The sequence below is a fragment of the Nematolebias whitei genome, chromosome 2 (genome assembly GCF_014905685.2).
Source record: "Nematolebias whitei isolate Nwh7 chromosome 2, NemWhi1, whole genome shotgun sequence".
Classification (NCBI taxonomy): domain Eukaryota; kingdom Metazoa; phylum Chordata; class Actinopteri; order Cyprinodontiformes; family Rivulidae; genus Nematolebias; species Nematolebias whitei.
Window position 1 is genome coordinate 28,688,317 of NC_056499.1, and position 11,886 is coordinate 28,700,202.

The following is an 11,886-nucleotide window of genomic DNA, read 5'->3' on the forward strand; positions in this document are numbered from 1 at the left end:
GCAGTGGTGGATAAGGGTTAAATTAAGAGATCTGGATTCCTCCTCAGAGAACAAAATGTCAACAATAAAATTTCACTATTTTGTGAATATGTTTATATTTTGGAACATAGTGCTTAATGTCCTGCAGAATACGTTGGAGTATTAACAAATTATAAAGCATTAATCCTTTGTAGAACATAATTGTCTACATAAAAGTCCATGACCATCAAATATGTGTTGCTCTTTTCTCAGTTTGGACTGACCAATAATTATTGCCATCACTGGAGCCATGAAGTTATAATGAACAATAAAGAGGTTTTTCACTGCTTCAATAATCAGTTGAAACAATGTTGATGATAAAATGACTTTCATTAGGCGGTTACTGAATTTAGCTTCTTTTATTTTTTATTTTTTTGTCTTCTCTACTGTAGCTATATTGCAGTCTTTGCAGTGTGGTATGTTGTTTCATGCTACATTGAGTTTAAATAAATTGAAAGATTAAAGATTTTAAAAACATGCTGATCTTGTTAAACCATTTGAGCAGAATTATTAAACGGTGGTTGTTTTACAAGGATTTAATTTCAGTAACAGCCCACCTGAAATAAATTATTTACGAACTTTTGATGGGGACTATTTATTGATATAATAATATTTCATTGCCTGGTTGTGAATCCAGATCACTTCTTCAGAATGAGAGACTTTAGTTGCACTGTAAATAAAATGTCATTTCAGAAGTAGCATTTCTTTTTCCATAAACAACTTTTGTTTAATTTTTTTGGTATCATCTAATTTGCTGTGAGTTGATTTTCAGCCACTGTTCCTTTAAATGGTTTTATAAAGTTAGATGATGTCTCAAGTCTCTGATGTAATGTAACATCATTTCTAACGTGTTCTTTTCTTTGTGAACTATTTATTTTGATGCTATCTGGTGGTGATTTATTCACTTTATTTCCATTTTCATCATACTACTAAGTGACCCTTTGTTTAAACAAGGTCATCAAGGAAATTACCACTCTCATAAAAATAGAAATGCTATATAATTCAAAAAGGTTTGCAAAGGTAAAAGAGAGACACCCCAATACTATTTTGTTGAAGTCAAGGAATCAAAGATTTTCTTAAATTCTTATCTTTCCATCTAGAAATTTTGAGGACCTCTATGTTTCATTAGTAATAATCTTAGAAACAAACCAATTGTCTTTGAATTGATGTGGTCAGCTCAAGTAAATGAACGTTCACTGGCCTTGATGCCATGAAGCAAGTCATCTGGAAAAGCACTGTAGATGTCAGTTTAGCCTGCAGCAACTTGTCTTCTTTCAGTATGAGTAGACATATGGTAAAGCCATTTGCCTTTGGCTTTAATGACACATTTGATGGATATTGACATCAACTGCTGACCTAATCAGTTCCTGGTCAAACAAATTACCAGAGAATGGACACGTTGCAGCCTTTGACATTACAGGATCATTACCAGCTCACTTCTCGAACCCTTTACAGGTCAGACTGGGGTATGTAATGGCAGTGAAATGTGATTTAACAAAAGCTAACAAAAACATTTCAGACTGTTAAAAAAGTAAGTAAAAAAAATACTTTTTTATTTTAATGGGGATTCGTTTTGTTTTTGCCGTCTCTTTACATGTGCGCTGGTATTGGTACAAGGTAAGATCCAGTAACTGTTAGAGGTTGTTGTTGTTTTTTTTATGTGGGTAAATGTGTTATTTTTCTTGTAAAACACTATATGTGAAAAAGAAAACACTCACTTTGTGCACCTGCTTAACCCTGTGTAATGGGGGAGCTGGTGCCTATAACCAATAGTCAATGGTCAAGATGTGGGATAGACCCTGGACAGGTCAACAGTCCATCTCAGGGACAGCAGAGACACATGTCCGGTAAATTCATACATGGGCACTAAACGCATGTTTAAAATCACCAGTTAAATTAACAAGCATCTTTTTGATTTGTAGGAAAAATTCCACACATGCACAGAGAACATATGTAAACTTCAGACAGACGAACAGATGCCGAGAATAAACCGGCAACCTTTTTCTATGTTTTGGGATTCTGTTTTTTTCCACCCACTAACACTTTTTCAGCTCCAGAGTGGCAGGGCAAAGCTAATTAACCACCGCTGCATCCAGTCTGCTGATGAGAACGCACAACATTTAAGGTTTTTTGCACCAACTAGACTCCTCTGGAACATTGTTGAACCTCCTTACACTGTATCCAGCTCTAGTAAAAATCTTTGTTTTCCAATGATTACACTAATCTGTGCTTCCTTGTGTTCTTTGTAGCTCCTGTGGTTCAGTTCTTTGCGCCCTGGGTTCTCTTGTGCTATTTCTTGGTCTTGTTCCATGAGTCTCCTTGGATCCTCTTCTTGGAAGTGCCACCTACAACATCATCAATAGAACAACCACCAAGCATCTTACAAAGTTCTAGGGTCCATTCATGCCACTATCAATCCTCACAGATCACTTACCTGGTCTCCTTGGTCCACTCTGTCACCCTGGAATCCTCTGGTCATCTACCTCCAACCTGTGAAAGAAAGAAGAGCTAAGTAAGAACGTCTAATCATAATCCTGGAAATTAAATATTACCTTTGCTCAAGTTGTTTGCTACAAAGACGAGTGTACTCCCATGGCTGTGAACATTTCCTGGTTCTTCGTCTTCACACGATAGCATTACATCATTGTTGTGCACCACAATGTTTTGTCAGTCAGAGTAGCTAGCGTGTCGCAAGACTGAAAAGTATCCAGTAACAGAACGTGATTTGAGGAAGAAAAAAAAACAAAAAAAACCTTGCACCTAGGGTCAATTTAGAGTTACCAATCAGCCTAGCATGCATGTTTTTGGTCTGTGGGAGTAAACCGGAGTACCCGGAGAAAACTCACACATGCACTGACAGAACTTGCAAACTCCACCCAGAAAGGTCCCCGGTTGGAATTTGAACCGGCAACCTTTTTGCTGAGAAACAACACCTCTGCCAACTGATCCATTGTGCCACCCTGGTCAAAATTCATACTTGTAAATTGAAACTCACAGACAGAGTTTTTACACTTCATTTTTTATTTGTATCTGTAAACAGATCTTAAAAAAAAAAAAAATAGATTTGTAACTTGTGTAATTATTTTTTTTTACAAATACATATCTTTTTGTACACATACAAAATTTTATCTAAACATGCACGAGTCCCAAAATTATTTTTAGAATGTTACAAAACTGATTTATAAGTACACATTTTTTATGATTGGAATTTAGGAGGGAAAAAAAGAAAGGGTTTAACTTAAATTGTTTTTTTGTACTGTACAACATTAGTTGTTCTAGTACTTTTTTTACACACACATCATCATCAATAATGTATTACATAAAGGTATGGAACAACTCAGAGTTCAATGTTATTGGTACCATCCATTTTCATGTATCACACCAGATATACACCATGCACCACATTTAACATTTGTTGCTTAGACACTGATTAATAAAATAAGCATTTCTTTAAAAAAATAAAATATAAAAAGCATCAGCAACGGAGCAAGGCTCGAGTATGATCTTAGTTTAAATTTAACTGAATTTTTCTGCTCTTCAGGTGCAGTCTGAACAAGTGGCTCTCAGCCATATGCTGTGGGAGAAAAATTGCCTGCCAACAAGCTCAGGGACGTCAGTTTGTACAGGTGTAGTTGCATGTGTGGTTATTTTTACTGAGTATGTAAGGAAGGCTGGAGGAAGGCTGACATTTTTTGTGGTGATAATGGGCACAATTCCCTACATTCAAACACAGGTGAGTTTAATGCAGTGAAAATAGACGTTTAGCTGTCTTCTCATCCAGTGAGACTCCTACAAGGTGTGCGGTAAAATAGCCCTCAGCTTTTCTTTTGCGAAGAAGAAGCAAAGAGGAAAGAGGCTCCTGCTCCTTTTAGATACATGAAAACCTATCAAAGGAAACATTTCCATCCAGAGTTTTCTGATGAGCTTGATTTGAGTCAAACCAGATTACTCAGGAGAAAAAAAGGTTTGTGTCCATACATTTGTATTTTAAGACAGTATGACATCTTTTGGGATTCTCCACCATCTTTGTCTTTGTTCATCCTCTTCCATTTGACATTCCCTATTTTAAGCTCTACATGTCATCTCTCTTTCATATAAAATTAGGCTTTGATGAATATTGTATGAAAGAAAACCTGCTTGCAAAGAGACTGACCTTCACGGCTGCTTTGCTGCCGTGTTTGAAGTATTGTCAGGTCCTGAGAGCTTACACAGGCACTTAAACTAACACAGGTAGAAGGGAAAGGACTGCAAAATATTTAACTAACATTGCCTTGATTTGAAAGGGCTAGCCGCAAGGCTCAACAGAAAAAGGCTTAATCACCGGGGATGGTGGTATTTGAAGCAGCACTTTAAGTGCCCTTTCTGCCTGTTCTGTATTGGTGAGCTGTCTACGTTTGTCCAGTTAGTTGCATTGCTGTGGTAAAGGTTAATCTGTCCATGTCAGACATCACAGTATAATGGCTGTCTTTGAATTAAAAAAACAAACAGGGACAGACCCAACTAAAACACGCACTCAGTGAGGCTCTTACTCATTTAGTGGTATTTATTTTCCATTTTTTTGTATTTTTATTTCCTTCCTTTGAAAACCTGTTTTGACGATCTTTCTTGCCACAGGCACTTTATAGATAAATGTGACTTGACTTAATTTCCCCCTTACAGGCTGATGGTCTCTGAGCTGCCAGCCATCTGAAGAGTTTTAGGTAAATAACTACTGACTTTTTAATCAAAGACACTGAAGCTTATGGCTCCACCTTAACACACATGCCAGAAACATCTGGACGACCAGATGCTCGTCTCACTAATCCGATTGGCTCCTTTCTGTTCTCAGAGATCGTTTGGCCGTGCCTCAACTCTTTGACTCATTTCACGTGGCAGAATCTTACTTTTTGGCTTCCACCTTGCTCAGTAAGCACTTTAAGGAAGTGCTTTAAATATTTTAGCACATCTGACTGAGATCCGTCAGAAGAAGAGCAAGAATATAAAGTGCGGGTCTTAAAGCTGAGCTTCAATAATTTTTCTGCTACTGTAGGGCGTTTGTGTTTACACCACATCCTCAGGTGACAATGATTACTGGTTCATTTGCTCCTCTGAACGTGTCACTGACAGTTCAAACTCGGGGTTATTGGAAGCGGCAGCCTGTTAATATCTGCCACTCTAATAGAGGAGAGAAAAGACTGCAGGCTCCACTGGCTGCACAGCGTATCCTTCACTTCCTTTCAGAGCAGAAAACAAACAAAAAAAACCCATAAATCCTCAATTGCAAAAGGTGACCACGATGATTGCTGCTGTAGAAATAAATCAAACCCCAGCAGATGATGACCTTTCAAAAGAATCTGAGACAAAGTGGGGATGCCCTCATAAAGGATAAATACTGATAATGTTGTGCCACCATAAGGATATGATGACTGAGGACCAACACACTTACGGACTTGTGTTCCTAATGAGCGCCGACTATAATTTGAAGGCTAATGATAAGCCTTTTCAAAATCAAATAAAATTTCATTTTGAGCATAATTTAAAATCATTTCACAGCTTTGGTGAGTCGCTTGAGTCTTCTGGAGACAAAAAGTAAACAATGCATATATTAGATATCAGGATGCATGTCCATATGCAGATATTTTGGTCAGACAGGCCTGTGGGGAAGGGAACACAGTGCTTGGCCCACTTCCTCTTCAAAACTTGGGCTGCAGAACGTCTGTCAGGGCAGCTGTCCAAACTACATCCCAATCAGGCCGAATGCCATCTTTCTATAATTTCATTCGCAAGCTGTCAAGCTAAAAAAAATAAAATAAAATAAAAGCCCTGGCACCCTTGTAGAAAAAAAGACAAAAAAAACAACACAATTTACAATGGAAAGAAAATGTTTTAGATGGTGGAAATTAAACTAGACTTCCCAAATCATGACTGCTACCTGTCTTTGCACTTTTCTCACTCTCATATATTCAATACTGCCCAGATAAAATAAATTGTTAAAGTATCTGTCATAAAATGTACTTTCTGCAGAGATGACTCTATTCTGGGATGAGCAGCAAGTTTCACTAAAGCATGCGTCTCAGTCGTTTTGAACTAACTTAACACACTCAAATACAGGTTCATACGAACTCAACCTTGTCTGATCCACCTGCCGCAGCATCTGAGAACCTTTTTGAGAAGGTATTATTTGATACCATGCAGTGAATGTAATGTTATCAATGAATACATTTAGAGATAGGAAAGGACATATGGGATGTGTTAATCAGTGAAATAAGTAGCCTGATTTTCCATTTGAGGAATGTACAATTTCGTTCATTGTGTCACTTTTTAATTAAATCAACTCCACAGCTTTAAATTTCTCCAACAGGAAGCCCCTGTCTCAGTTCTTTATCATTTTATTCAATGAAAATCCATTTCATAGAGCACAACTCCCAGTTCACACACAAAGTTGGTTTCTAATGACGTGATGATGACAAAGTAATGGTAACAAGAGTCTACAGTTTCCTTTAACAAATGGAGAATTCCTGTAGGATTAAAAATAATGTTTCAAAGGAGCAAGAAGAAATGTTTTTACTCCACTTCCACCAACTGAATCTGACTGAGCTCCTCTGGGATCAGGTGAAGCACAATGTTCCTGACGTCAATGTGCTTCCAAAACTGTAACTGTCAAACACTACAGAGCAAAAGTGGATTAAGATCCTGGCAGAACACACAGACTCTCCAACATTTCACATGCCAAGGTTAATTTACTGTGTATATGTATGCATTCAGCATGTGGGATCATCTTTTACATTTTGGGGTAGGTTTATATTGCACTTTGCATAACTAGCTCAGATGTGTCTAATGAAGACAACGAAACACAGTCAAGAACTGTTTTTTTTTTAAACACACACAAAAAAACACACATTATTTAATGGGTTTTTTTGTGTGTCACTGTGCAAGGGGCGGGGGACACCCTGGACGAGTGGCAAGTCCATCACAGGGCCACATAGAGACAAACAACCATTCACTCTCTCATTCACACCTAGGGACAATTTAGAGTTATCAATCAGCCTAACATGCATGTTTTTGGGCTGTGGGAGGAAACCGGAGCACCCGGAGAAAACCCAAACATGCACGGAGAGAACATGCAAACTCCACCCAGAAAGGCCCCTGGACCGGGGTTTGAACCAAGGACCTGCTCACTGAGAGGCAGCAGCTCTACCAGTTGGGCCACCGTGCTGCACTATTCAAATCTTAACAATTAATTTAAGGAAATTAGGTCAGTTTGTCTTCTAATAGTCTAAGCTTAAGAAAGCATAACAAGCCAACCCCAATTATATGAATTATCAAAAAGGAAAGTCTTAAGCCCAGTCTTAAAACTGGACAATGTGTCAGCCTTACGCACAGAAACTGGAAGTTGGTTTCACAAGAGAGGAGCCTGATAACTGAAAGATCTTCCTCACATTATGCTTTTGGAAACTTTAGGGACCACGAGATAACCTGCAGTCTGAGCGCAAAGTGCTCTGTTAGGAAAATGTGGAATAATGATATCTGTAATATAAGATGGAGATACATTGTTGAGAGCTTTGTAGGTTAGAAGTAAAAATTTGAATTCAATTCTGGATTTGACAGGGAGCCAATGGAAAGAATCTAAAACTGGAGAGATATGATCTCTCTTAATAACTCCAGTTAAGACTCTGGCAGCAGCATTTTGGATTAACTCAAGACGTTTTAAAGTAGTATTTGGACATCCAGATAATAAACCATTGCAATAGTCCAGTCTAGATGTGACAAATGCATGAACCATTTTTTCTGCATCATGTTTAGATCAGATGTTTCTAATTTTAGTGATATTACGCTGGTGGAAGAAGGCGGTTCTAGTAACAGTTTTAATGTGGGGGATAAAAGACATGTCCTGATCAAAAATAACACCAAGATTTTTAACATTAGAGCTGGAGGACAGATTAATGCCATCTAAGGAGGGAGAAAGACTGAAAAATTAATTCCCAAGATGCTCAGGTCCAAAAAACCAAAACCTCAGTCTTGTATGTATTCATAAGCAGAAAGTATAGGGTCATCCAGGTTTTTATGTCTTCAAGACATGCGTGTAATCTAAGTAACTGATTGAATTCATTAGGCTTCATGGACAAATATAATTGTGTATCATCAGCATAACAATGAAAAATGTTTCCCATGCTGTTTAATAACATTACCTAATGGGAGAATATACAAGGTAAAGAGTAGTGGTCCAAGCACTGAACCTTGATTATAAAAAGCATTTCAAATATAGTGAAATGATCTGTCCTCAAGTGTGTATTAAGAGGGCAGTGTAGATCTAAATGATTGTGACACTTCTTTTGGATGATAACCAACAATGAGAGAGGCTAAATGCTTTTTGTCCCCTTTTGTGAATTTATAGTGTAAACTATCAACAAAACATATACCTATGAAAGAAAGTGTCCTTTCTGGAGTGGCAGCACATGCACATCAACCTGAACAGGGTGATGGGCTTAGTCAGGGTAGCCTAACCGGAACGGAGCCCGACCAGAACCAAGCTTCTCCAGTGCTGTTGAGTATCCATATAAAATTTTGCAGTACTGCACCGAACATATACACATGTTAAAATTATGAAGGTTTAAGAGATTACAACATTGCAAGGGTGTGGGAAGAGTTTATAAATGAGGGTTTCAACACTTGCTCTTCTCATTCAACACTTGCTCTTCTCAAGGGCAGATGTCTCCTCCTCTCCCTCTCTGCTTTGCTTTTGCTCTGTCCTGTCTGTGAAACTGCTTTAGAGCCTCTCTTCTACAAATCTTCCGAATCATAACCATGGACTTGGATTTGGTCAGTTTGTCCCTCAACACAATTGATAACATTTCTTTGAAGAGAAGACAGGCTTTAGGCGAGCCAATTTGCCCTGTTGGCATGCACGCAGCTGGATATCTCATCGACTTTGAAGACATGTCCATCTCTGCTGTCATCTGTGGATTTTAAGGACACATTTATAATTGGATTTATGATAACTGGTTCCTGCTTTTTGGATCCGTCTTGTTCCTGGTCTATTAACAAACAAGGAAGTCGTCGGCAGCAAATCTGGACCTGATCAGGCTGCCTGCCTTATATGATGGCTTGGTTTGTGCCTCGAGCACCCAGACTCTTGGCAGAATGGATCAGATCTCGGGGATTATTCTCAGGCACGTTCCATTGGTATGTTCAGTTAATTTGAACGTTTCAGATGTGAGTGGACCGACAAACTCAAGGTAGATGTCATTAAATTCTGCCTGTCCCCAAAACAATCGTATTTGTCTGAATCCGGCTCCCTGACTGGCCATCTTATCTCAACCCACATGGAAAGTTTTGTAAACCTGAAGCTCTGCCCCTCCCTCCCCTCCTACTGAGGAATTTCCATGGACTTTTCAGAGGAGCCCAACTGAATAAAGATTCTGTCATCATTTCAGGACTCTGGATTTGTCTTTGGTCGTCCTTGGCACCCCTCCTCCTCTCTGGTGCTCTGACACCTCCAGAGAGTCAGCCCAGCATCCTTCCAACCTCTGTCCGACCAGGGCCTCCCCTGCTCGGACTGGCTCCTGCTGAACCCGGCCTCCTCCTCCTCCTCCTTGATTGTACATGATTTAGAAAGTGTTCCTGCTGACCACATTTTACAGAGTCCAATAACAGACACAGACTGACAAGATGAAGAAAATCAGTAATTCTACTGGTAATACAGGTTGTTTTGACAGTAAACTTTTAATTTTACTTTTTCTCCATTTCATCAGCTTTACGGCATGATAATATAATAGTATACACCCATTGACAGTGGGATATATTATGATATAGATTCAGTCCATACTTATACACGTCTAAACCAACGTAAACTTTCTCTGAAACTTGACACACAAATATGAATTATTACTAGGCAGACTGTCAAGTACACTTCTCATCCCCCCTGCTTAAAGGTCAAGGTCACAAATCAAGGTAAATTGTTATAAAGGTCTGCTTCGCTGGGCCATTTCTATAGATTGCTTTATTTCTGTATAATAGTATGTCATCAGGCATCTAATGTGTCATATGTGGTACTCTTGTGTATATAGTTGTTTAGGGCTCAACATCTATGTGTATTAAGGTAAATTACTGAGCTTAAAATAAATAATGTGTAATAGGATTAAAATGGCCAATGTCTAGATGAACTGATACAACACAGATTGTGTGCATATGTAGTGAACCTGATCTGACCCTGATCTGACCCTGATGACCTCAAATCTATCAGATGGACAGAGACTGTTATTTTCATTGATCTGAATACAATCTGAGCCATCTGATGACTTTCTTTCTTGAATTAATCAAGCAGAAAAGACAATTCTCTATGATCATCACTGTTTACAAATGTTTGATAATCAAATGGTGTTAGTTCACTCAATGTTACAGGTTGAAAAGAACTACTCATTTTTATTTCACATAAACAGTAAGTAATGATTTTTATTCCTCATTCAAAGAAGAAATCAGGTTAATATGCATTTCTTGATTTTCTGTCTGAAATGAGCTAAGTTTTGTAAGTATGTGAAAGTTGAAGCTTCGGTCAACTAAATGTTTACTGAAAAAGAAATGTCATGTTTTACTATTTGAGAAGATACAACAGCGTGAGACTCCACGAAGTCTGGTCGTCTGCAATAATCTTTTCTGTATGTTGAAAACAATCCTTGACTTATGATAACACCTTACGTCAAAAAACCACACCTCTTTCTGGTACATCCACGAATCAGAAAGCTCTAAATTGAACCGGAAGTCGACCCATTTAAAATGTGGCAACTTCCCAGTTCATGTTAGAATGAAGGAATGGAAAAGAATTCGGGAGATGAAGAACTAGAGAGTTGCTGGAGTTGAAAGATTCTGTTAGAGTCTGAGAAGTTCTGAAGAATGAAAGGAGTTCAGAGTTCTTGGGTGCAAACGCATTCAAGATGGTCCAGAGACGTTTTGGGATTATAATTTCTGTTTGAAAACCACGTACGACTCTATGAGGGTTTGGTAGTCCTCACGGAGACGCTGAAAAGAGTCAGAAAGGAACCTGCTCCGACGCTGATAATATTCATCATCAAGGTAGATGGTTCTATTTTCGACCAAGTGTACCGTGGGCAAGCTGATATCTGATGGAGCGTGCAATTTCTGGTCAAACAGATTAATTCCCTCACATATTTCTCTGTAAGATAAATCTCCATTTCATCTTAAAACTCTCCTCTTTCTCATAAAATCAGTACAGATATCTTAGGAATATCTGAAGCAAAGTCCTCGTTCACCGCCGAGTGATCGATGTCCATTTTTTGTGAAACTTGTCTGTTATTGCTTTACACTATTCCACCAAATTAATATAAACAGTGTGCTGTAAAACGCTTTATTCTGACTACTACAAACTGGTGGCCCGTTAACGTGCTCATAAATGACTGTAAAAACGTGTAAGATTGATTTTTAAATGTTGGCATGTTGATAAAATAACAGTTTATCAGCTGTGATTGAAACGCAGCCGGAGCTGCGCCTTTCAAGCAAACGCTGCATGTTCTAAGCGTTGGGCTAGTAATGTTTTAAAAGCTGAAATTGTGTCATAAGTCTTTATGAAAGCTGAAATTGTACGTCTGTTATGTTAACTAAAAGCTGATGAGCTGTAAAAAACGCTGCATTCTGTTTAAACTGAGGTCCAAACGGACGGGAGTTCGGTTCTGGACGGCTCGGTTCTGGAAAATTCGGACGAGTTGTTTAAATAGCTAGAAAGACGTTTTGTCACGGAGCGCCGTCTCCGTGCAGCTCAGGAAGTTGATTCGTTACATTTTTAACAGAAAAAGTGCATTTTGACAGTTTAAAAGACGAAAAGCTGACGAACTATTTTCAGGCTAAACCTAGCATGCTGGCTGAAAACGCTTTCCT